Source organism: Macaca mulatta, chromosome 9 (assembly GCF_049350105.2).
Source record: "Macaca mulatta isolate MMU2019108-1 chromosome 9, T2T-MMU8v2.0, whole genome shotgun sequence".
NCBI classification, from domain to species: Eukaryota; Metazoa; Chordata; class Mammalia; order Primates; family Cercopithecidae; genus Macaca; species Macaca mulatta.
Genome location: NC_133414.1, coordinates 64,447,793 through 64,457,614, shown reverse-complemented (window position 1 = coordinate 64,457,614; position 9,822 = coordinate 64,447,793). Strand labels below are relative to the sequence as shown.

The following is a 9,822-nucleotide window of genomic DNA, read 5'->3' as shown; positions in this document are numbered from 1 at the left end:
ATATGTGCATCCCCTTCCCCTTCCAGTTGTACAATTGCCTCCTGGTTGAAAGTTCTACCATTATTTTAATATCCACACCCCATGATGGGTCACTGGGGCATCACCCAGATGGGTGGGAGAGGTGAGCCTGAAATGAAAACTTTACCCCACCTCTTGACAAATTGTCTGTGCTCAGAGTCTCATGTGGGATCTAATTTGCTAACTTGAGGGCCTTAGGCATTTTTGTAATGCAGCATATGGCCAAAAGAAATCAGAATCTTTTTTTTTTTTCAGTTGAATAAGGCTAAGAAGAGGAGCTCACCCAAACTGAACATAAGTACATGAGAGGAGGATAAAAAAAATCCAAAGCTGTGCCTGCAACCTAGGCACAGAGAGGTGCAGACAAAGCCTTTGACACGAGGCGCTCTGATGAGCACCAGGGGCATTCTTTAATGTGCAGGCAAATGAAGAATGATGCAGGGCTGTGCCAGAGCCTCATCAAAGGCAGAGGTATGCCAAGCACTGAGCTTCAGCACAGAGACTAGCGAGCTTCCCTATATCTATCTGGAGCCCTCTCAGCATGGAAACATTGCAATGGGAGGAGAGGAAAGAATGTAATGATGGAGGAGTCTTATAATTGTACCTCAGAAGAGGCGACAGTTACAGACAGGATCTGTGATCACAGATCTAAGGATCTGTGATCCTTAGAACAGATTGCCCAATAAAAGCGAAGAGAGATTTCAAGTTGTCTGATCCTGAAAATTAGAAAAGTACATGGCTTAGCTGATATCACTCTTTTTTCTCCCATTCACCTCTGGTGGCCTCAGAAAGCCCGTGACTTCTAATGTAGTTTTCTTTCCCAAAATTTCTCCAGTTTCACCCCAACCTTCTTCCACACCACCCTTCCTTCCAGCTCCTGGCTCACCTAGTGTAGTACGAGTAGTGCTGGAATCATCCTCACCATATCAGGGTCAGTCTTTCCATCATCTTCCTCAGAATTATCCCTTTTATCTATTCCTTCTGCCCCAAACCCTGGTACCATTGCCTGATAACTGAAGTTCTCATGCAACTCTTGAGTTTTGTCTATGACTAGTGGGCATAGATGGAGAAGATTTCATATTTGGTGGCCAAGTTTGCTGAGACTATCAGGTGCCTTTAGCATTTGGATGGGACTTTGATGAGTAAGGAGGGATGTGCTGTGTGGAGAAAGGAAGAAGGGCTTCCAGGCAGAGGAAGCAGTGTGCACAAAGGCACAGAGATACACAGAGGGCACCAGGGATGGAGACAGTGTGAGTAGCACTGAGGAGACAGAGCACAGTATGCATGGGGAGACAGTGGGTGATGTGTCTGTAAAGTTATGGCGTCCTAAAGAAAAGTTATGACATCATAAAGAAAAGCCACCCCGGGAGCAAAGCAAGTTAGGGTTGTAAGAGACATTTTTGAGATTAAAGCAGCCAGATCTATGATGGGGTGGTTACGTGTGGTTAAAAAGAAAGAGAACATGAGAATGACTCATGAGACTATTAAACTGACTTAAGCGAAATTTAAAAAAAGGAGGAAATACCAACTACGATGCATCCCCCACCCCGCCATGTTTCAATGCTACTCAAGGTCTATGGCTGGGATAGGCCACTTGTTTTTCTTCAGTTAATGCTGAGAATTTGTTTGTCTGCCAGGGGTAAGAATGTCCTGCTTGGTCAAAGAATATGCTAGGATTTTGGAAAAACAGAGGAAAGGTTTATCTTCCAACAGAATAGACCTAGATTCTGATATGCTATATGCTATTCCACCAGATCTGGAGAAAGTTACAGTAAAACCTTTTTTTTTTTTTTTAGAATTATCATGGGATATTTGACATTAACCAAGTCCTCTAGTTATGCTGAATGTGTCCACTGGGCCTGACATGGACTCCTTGCATGGGAAGCATTCATGAAGTTGGGCCAAGTTGTCCAGCTGCATTGGCAATGGCTGGCCAGGAAAGGCCAGGCTGGATCCCATTTCATTTGGGCATTTCGTGCCAGGGCTGTTGTCCTGTCTGCAGAGGGGCTGCTGGCAAGAAGCATCCCCAAACATTCAGTTGCAAGGTTATAAATTTCAGCGAGGCTTTTCAATATTCATGCAATTACCCCGGAAAGCACATTTGACATTTCATAAATACAGCAGAATATTTAGCATTTGTCTCTCCCTCTCTGCTACCTAAGCACACATGGGAAAATATTCCCCAGAGACCCTGCTGTCTGAAATGGCAACAGTTATTGAATCCATAAATTCGATGGCTCAAAGTCTTCTTTCTTCATCCCTTTTGTAATTTATAAATGGAAGTGTGACCATATAAATAAGGTGGCAGGGTGTCCTTCCTCATGGAGTATAACCAGTCATTCCTTGCAAAAGACCAGCCTCCCGCCAACTCTGCCTGCAGCTTTCGTCCTTTATGTTGGAGTCTCCAAAGTGAGCTCGCAAACCAATAGACCCCACACAGACCTGTGACCATGGCATGGGGTCCTGAGCATGGAGGCCTCAGATGCCCAGGCAGCAGCAGACAGTGCCGATGACAGGCTTGTGTTCCTGTCTCAGGGCCACTGAACACTATTGCAATTTCCCAAGGACTTCTGGAGGCTCTGCAGATGGATTGAGAGAACTCTGGGGCCTTGCACACAGTCCTCCCCATCCTCCCACAACCTACACAGGCTCAGGAACAAAAACTGCAGCTCTTCAGTAGCTCACTTGAGGGTGCATCAATGAGAGAAGCAAAACATCTTGCTTGACTCAAGCCTGGCCTTCATGAGCCAGCGCTGAAGACAGAACTTCTGTATAAGAACAGCCCATCTCACAGTGGCCCTGTGGTATCCCAAACACGGGCTGGTTCTTCATAGACCCGGCTCCTCTCCCCAGACAGGAAAGTGGTGTGGCCATAACATGAAACAAGGACCTCCTCTGCCACCACTAGGCTTACGAAGATGACAAAATGCATATTTTTCTCTAAAAGAAGTAACTGGAGCCGTTTTCCGTACATGAGGCAATAAGGTTGACCTACCAGAGAGTTATTTTCAGAGCTAGATAGTGAATTATTTTGACTTTTTTCAATATTAGAGATGAATTCTTACTATGTAGAATGTGTGTTTATACACATGCCCACATACATACATACATATATAATATGTGTATGTGGATATATGTGTGTCTAATAGTGTGGTGTATCTGAGAGTAAGTTGATACATGTTCATGAATGTGTATATTAAAGTTTATATGTATAATATATAAATGAGCATAAGTGTTAATGCCATCCACAGATGTGTATAAAAATTATTGTGTGTATTTGTATTTATGACTATGTATGTGCTTGTATATATGTAAGAATTTATATGTGTATAGGAATGCATATATGCACACATGCATTCGTATGAATGAATATGTGTATGAGTCTATGTACGCATAATTTAAATGTAGTTTATATTTAGTTTGAATTTCTCTATAGCAAAATATGTGTCAGCCACCGAATTTTACATATATTAGCTTATTCTCACATCTTTAAAAATCTATAATTACTTTCATTTTAACTGATGCGGAAAGTTACTGTCAGAGAATGGTTTGTTCAGGATCACACAGGTGGCAAAAGGCAAAGTGGAGATTAACTCCTTGTTCTGACACACTGTAGATAGACAGGGCTCCTAATATGTATGTATATACACAAATACTCATGTGTGTTGTATAGGCATGTGGGGGTAGGGGTGTGCAAGTGCACATACGTATGGAAGGGGTCTTCTGTACAGGGTCTCTGTGCACAGGATTCACCTGCATGCATATGTAGTCTAAGCCACCTCCTCTCATTGATCCATTTATTTTCCTGAAAGCCCTTTCTTCACCATCAGTCTCTTCACAGGATGATTGTCTGTCTGTGGCCCTTTGGCCCTTTTAAGTGCTGCTGCAACAGCAGAAGCAATAACCAGATATGGCACCAGCCACTTTGGCAAGGCCACCCAATTCATCTAGCACGTTCAAGAGACCTGCAGAGCCAGGGGTTAGGAGGACCCGGGGTGCGAGTGGCTCCAGAGTAGGCCCATCAGCTTTCTCCAGTTCATGAAGAAAGTGGGTACCTTCAGGTGGAATGTCGTCATAAGGTCCCAAACGAGTTGCCAATCATAAAATGAGGACTGCCGTGTCTCCCACTCAAAGTAGCTGACGGAAGAAAGCCAGAGAAGATAAGTGTCTGGCGTATGGCTATACAGATGCAGTGCTCTAAAACTGTCCTCTCCTTGCTGTGGAGACACAGTACACTGCAGCAGTGCTGGCCAACAGGCAGGTGTATATTTTATCATTCATCTTCTTTCTTTGAAACCGTTACATTTTGCACATGTGAGTTCACTTCCAGCCTGCATCTCCCTCTTTGGGAACTGCCCATAGTGCAGCAGCAGAGGCCCTGCAGCCATGTGGACACCATGTGATCTGCCTCCACACTCAGAGACAAATGATTGGAGAAAGGGGAGGCTTCCACAGTGACACCGGTGAGATTCAGGCTCCAGGAACCTAAACTGAGGTGGAGGGGCTCTTGTAGGCCTCTGGAGCCCATTGGAACTGACGGCCCAACTAGAGAAGGACTGAGGCACCCCTGGCACGCTGGGGTGGAGGAAGTTGTTTATAAAGGAAAACAAAAAAATTAGCTGGAAGAAACAATCAAGATACCATGTGGCCCCTAGAAGACAAGCAATGACCTTGCTTCTTAAATTTTCATTTCCATGTTCATTCCCTGCCAGACCTGGCTATTACTCCTCACCTCAGTTTCCTTCAGGCAACTGCTATGTCCTTCCAAAAACACCTCCCTTTTGCTTATAATATTCTGGATGCGTTTCTATTCCTGTATTTTGCTTATAATATTCTGGGTGCTTTTCCGTTCAGTGATGCCTGAATTTTAAATGCTCAGCTGTGTCTGAGGCACTGAGTGTTCTAGAACATTCCTGCCACCCTTTTCACTGTTCTGACATTCCTGTGATCTATCCCCATGTAGTTTATAGTCTTAGTGAAAAAGAGGCTGGAAAAAACTTCAAAAGGTTGGGATATCCTAATATCACCAAGAAATGTGGCCCTGAAAATTTGTGATACACTGAAAGCCCCCAAATTCAAAATATCCTCCTAATCAACCATCTTTGTTTCTCCTGAAGATGTAGTATCTTCGCATAGTATTCTAAAAAGACATTATACATGCAAATATCATGAGTGACATTTGACATACACATGTAGCCAAGGGTGACAGCTGGCCTCTCTCTGTTCTTTAATATTCAAATGAAATTGGTTCAAAAGTATATGCTTTTCTGTTCTGAAGTTTAATATTTGCCCATGTCTTTGTGATTTCCCAGGGACTTCCTTGTTTATGTCACCCAGTTTCTGCTGTCTGCTTATATTGATGCTCCCCTCCTTTGGTGATTGTCTTAATCTCTGACCTGGAACCCAGGCCCCGCCCCTTAATTTCTGGAAAACACCATTCATGCAGGCATTTTGGATTTGCAGTTGCTTTTCCTGAAGAAGCTCAACAGTGTTGCTCAGCAAACAACCTAAGACTGCACCACACACACCTCGTTCTCTTCTCAGCAGCCTTGGAATGTCCTTTCCCCTGCACCCCCAGCTGCACCAAACCCTCTCAGCAAGACAATACTTCCTGCTGCTCCCTTCCCCCACTCTCTCACCTGCTTCTCCTCCGCCCTGCGTCAATCTCCTTCTCTCCCACCCACGCTTCCCCCTTAATTCCTCTAAGCGTGAACATTTCGCTTTCCTTGATAAACCCCCAACCCACTCAGACAATCCCCACAGGGCCTCCAATCATATCCATAAAGGCCCATTAAGGCTTGTTTTTAAACAAGCACAATTCTCTCCCTGAGTGGAATTCTGTTTCCAACATCCAAAATAACATTATTTCCCATCCCCTTACACAGGCAGCTGAAGGAAACAAGGCCCTCTTGAGGAGCAGGACCTCCTTCTGTCCCCAGTCTCCTTTTCAGCTCTATCCCAACACCTGGCTCCTGACAGCCTGCCTGCCTTCCTTCCCAGCTTCTCTCCATGTTGGCCTACAACGGCCTGGCTCCTTCCTGCAGGCCCTTCCGTCTTCCTGGAAGACCTGACCTTTTCAGCTGTGAAATTCCCCTTCATCCTTCTGAACTCAACTCAAATACCGCCTTCTCTGAGACTCCTTGCTCAATTCCCTGAACCCAAGAGGAATTAGACACTGCTGTCCCCGGGCTGTCTCAGACCTCTGGTTTCATGACAGGAACAATTGCCCCTGTGGACAACAACATGCTCATACCAGCACCTTCCCCTTCCCAATCAGGAAACTTTTCAGTAGGGGCCAGGTCTTTTCCATCCCTCTATCTTTGTCATGGGAGATGACAAGTAATTACTGCTCTAATAGTGTCACACAAACAGATGTATAAATGAAGAACAGGTGACATTTATTTAATCACTCCCACCACCATATGTCAAGCAGTATTCTAGGCATCTGATAATGTATTAACTTTTTTGAGTACCTATGTGTACTTCCTCACCACAACACTACAAGGCAGGAGAGAGCATTAGGTGTTTTATATACCTGTGTCCTGGGACTCATCGATGTCAAGGAGTTTATATAGGACCACCAGGTAGAAAGGGTTGGAGTTGAAACCTGAACCCAACCTAGAATCCTAACAATTATAGCAGACTCTGAAAGAAATGAAATTTTTTAAGGTCAAGGGGAAGAAAATGAAGGGTTTCTTCATGAACAGTGATGTTAGGTTCATGCGAAAGACATTTACTAGGGAACCATATTGATACTGTGTGAGAATCAAAAGCCACAAAGACACCTGTACCTTACTATAGCTGTGACTATAGCTGAGACTTATTATGGCTGTGACTGTTAGGTGCTCTGGAGCCAAATAACTTCAGTGGGAATTCCTGATCTGTCTTTCAACTGAGGTAGGAAGTACCTATCATAAATACTCGGGACTCCATAAAGTACAACCATTTTTAATCTCACTGCTGTGTAACATAATGGGAGGAACACACACACACAATAATTACAGTCAGTCCTGGTAAGTGCCACAGCTCTGTAGACTAATCTGAGGCCAGTGGTTGTTACAGGAACTTGGGGTATGCCTTGGCCATCCAGACAGGTCAGTACCCAGAGTACTTTGGCTGTAGCCACAGAACAGAAACATAAGCTCAGAATCATGATTGTAGGCCCCTGGCCCTGCTTAACTGGTCAGGCTGGGAGGAAGCTGACCCTTTCTCTAACACTTTAATGGCATTTGAATTGTGTTCTCTTTGCCAAAAGAAGTGTTAGTCTCTTTGCTAAAATCACACTCTATGGTGCTCATAAAAAGATTCCAGTTCCATAAGCCAATATTGACATAAGGACAATGAGAAGCATATGCAAAGAGAGTTTATTTGAACCCATGGGAACAAATGCTTCCTCTCTCACTCATTAGAAGCATCAGCAGTAGCCAATGTGGAGTTGCTTTCATGTATGTACAAGGAGAATAGGAGCATGCAGATGAGAGCACACATGAAGATAAGGGAAAGGAGACTACTCTGGATAAAACTGATCATGTTTTTGAGCTTTTTCTAAATAGTACTGATAATACGTGATTGTATTAGTTAGCTATTGCTGCATAACAAAGCACAGCAAAATTAATGACCTAAATAACACCTGTATAGAATTTCTCAGGCTGGGTGGTCAGCTGAACCTAGCTCATGCATCTGTGGTCAGCTGGCCAGTTGTCTGGGGCTTGCTCATCTACAGTGACCTCAGCTGGAATGACTGTTCTGCTCTGGGTGGTTTTTCATTTACCAGCAGCTTCATCCAGGCTTGTTCTCATGGCCATGGTAAGAGTTCAAGAGAAAAGGTGGAAACATGCAAGGACTTTTCAGGTTTGGAACTAACACATTTTTACCTCTATCACTTTCTTTTTCCTAAAACAAGCCACCAGGCCAGTCCAGATTTCTGAGGTAGGGAAGTAAATGTCATCTCCTGATGGGAGAAGCAGAGGTCACTTGGCAATCAAATTTCTACCCTGCTCAACACTAACATGGTGACAAATTAACTGATAACTTGTTGAACATTGAAGACCTACTATTACCTAGTTATTATTATCCCCACTTTTATGAGGAAGCTAAAATTTAGGAAGGTAACTTGGCCAGAACCAGAAAGTGGGAAAGTAAAAGAGCTAAGGTTTGAGCAAGCCTGTGCCTTTTCTGTTTCCCCAAATAGGCCTGACAGCTTTCTGTGCTCTTTAATATTGATGTAAAGAAGCAGGCATGCTTGACTTTGGGTGTTCACAGGGATGTGTGACAGGAGGGAGGATTAGCCAAGACACTGGGGAATAGGCGGTGTCCAGGCAAACAGACTGGCACAATAGAAAGAAAAATGGCTTTGGAGTTAGACACTCCTGGGTCCAAATAGCTATAAATCCCTTTCCTCATCTGCAAGATAGTGATAGCAGCCCCTTTTTCACAAGATTGTGTGAAGAATAAATATGCTTTGAGCTACCTGGTTTCAGATGCAGGACCTATCACTGGCTGGATGTTTGACCCCAAGTAGGTCATTCTGCTTCCTGGGCCTTGGTTTACTCATCTGTAGAATGGGCCTATCAAGGGTCCTTGTCTTATAGAGTTATTGTGAGGATTAAATTAATTCACTTCTGCAGAACATTTAGAATGCCTGGCATGTAGTGATATATAATAATCAACATGCAAATATGCCTGTGCACTTATAGTGCCTTAGAGACAAAGGCAGTCATACAAGGCCAGGGTGCTGAGCTCCATCGAGGACCTGGCAAAGGATCTGCTATGGGGTGAGCACTTCACAAGTTGCACCTCCACATGTAGGGGCTGAGGGGCCTGACAGAATCAGATCTAGAGACAAACTCCGACTTCATGCCCTGTTTGAGGAGTCAGTGCTTCTGTCCAACTCAGAGGGAAGCAATGGAAATGGGTTTCGAAGCCATTTTATGTGGAAGTTCTCAGAGAGAACTTGCTCTACCAGAGATAGAATTGCCATGCTTTTTGAAGGCACACAGCCCAGGGGCTGTCATGTGTAGTTGAAAAGTAGGGAGATAAAAGTATTATCAGGGAGAAAAACTAGTCATTTTACAGTCACACATACATACGCAAATATGCACACATACATACACACATACACATATACATACACACACTCACATTTCTATCTGGACAGTTGATGGTATTTGAGTGGAAAATATACCAAAAGAAATAAATAGACTGAAGTGTGTCCAACCCTCAAAATTCATATGTCAAAATCCTCATCCCCAGTGTCTCAGAATGTGACCACATTTGGAGAGAAGGATTTTAAAGAGGTAATTAACGGGAAAGTAAAATGAGGTCATATAGATGGGCCCTAATCTAATACGACTGTTGTCCTTAGAGGAAGAGGAGATGAGGACACAAACATGCACAGAGGGAAGATCATGTGAGGACACAGAGAGAAGATGGCCATCTGCAAGCCTCAGGAGGAGCCAACCCTGCTGACACCCTGATCTCAGCCCTGCAGCCTCCAGGGATACAAGAGAATGATATTCTGCTGCTTCAGCCACTGTCTGTGGAACTTGGTTATGGCCAACTAATACAGTCAATAATTGGCCATTGACTTTATATAAAATTTCAATAAAAGAATGTGGGACTCCCAGACCTAGTTTGCTTCCCCCAGGCCAGGAGAGCTGCTAATTATTATTTTTAATTGTCACATAATAATTGTCCATATGTATGGGCATGTGTGATATTTTGTTACATGCATAGAACATGTCATGATCAAGTCAGGGTATTTAGAATATCCATTTCCTCAAGCGTTTATCATTTCTGTGGAGC

The 9,822-nt window shown here is 43.8% G+C and overlaps 1 long non-coding RNA gene across 1 annotated transcript; it reads right to left on the bottom strand.

Moving 5' to 3' along the window:
* Window positions 1–404: 404 nt before the first annotated feature.
* Window positions 405–1,275, bottom strand: LOC107000133 (uncharacterized). The gene is made up of 2 exons (XR_001447107.3): window positions 905–1,275; window positions 405–734 (listed from the first exon to the last, which is right to left on the bottom strand). It is a non-coding gene; the product is annotated as an uncharacterized LOC107000133 (long non-coding RNA).
* Window positions 1,276–9,822: the final 8,547 nt, after the last annotated feature.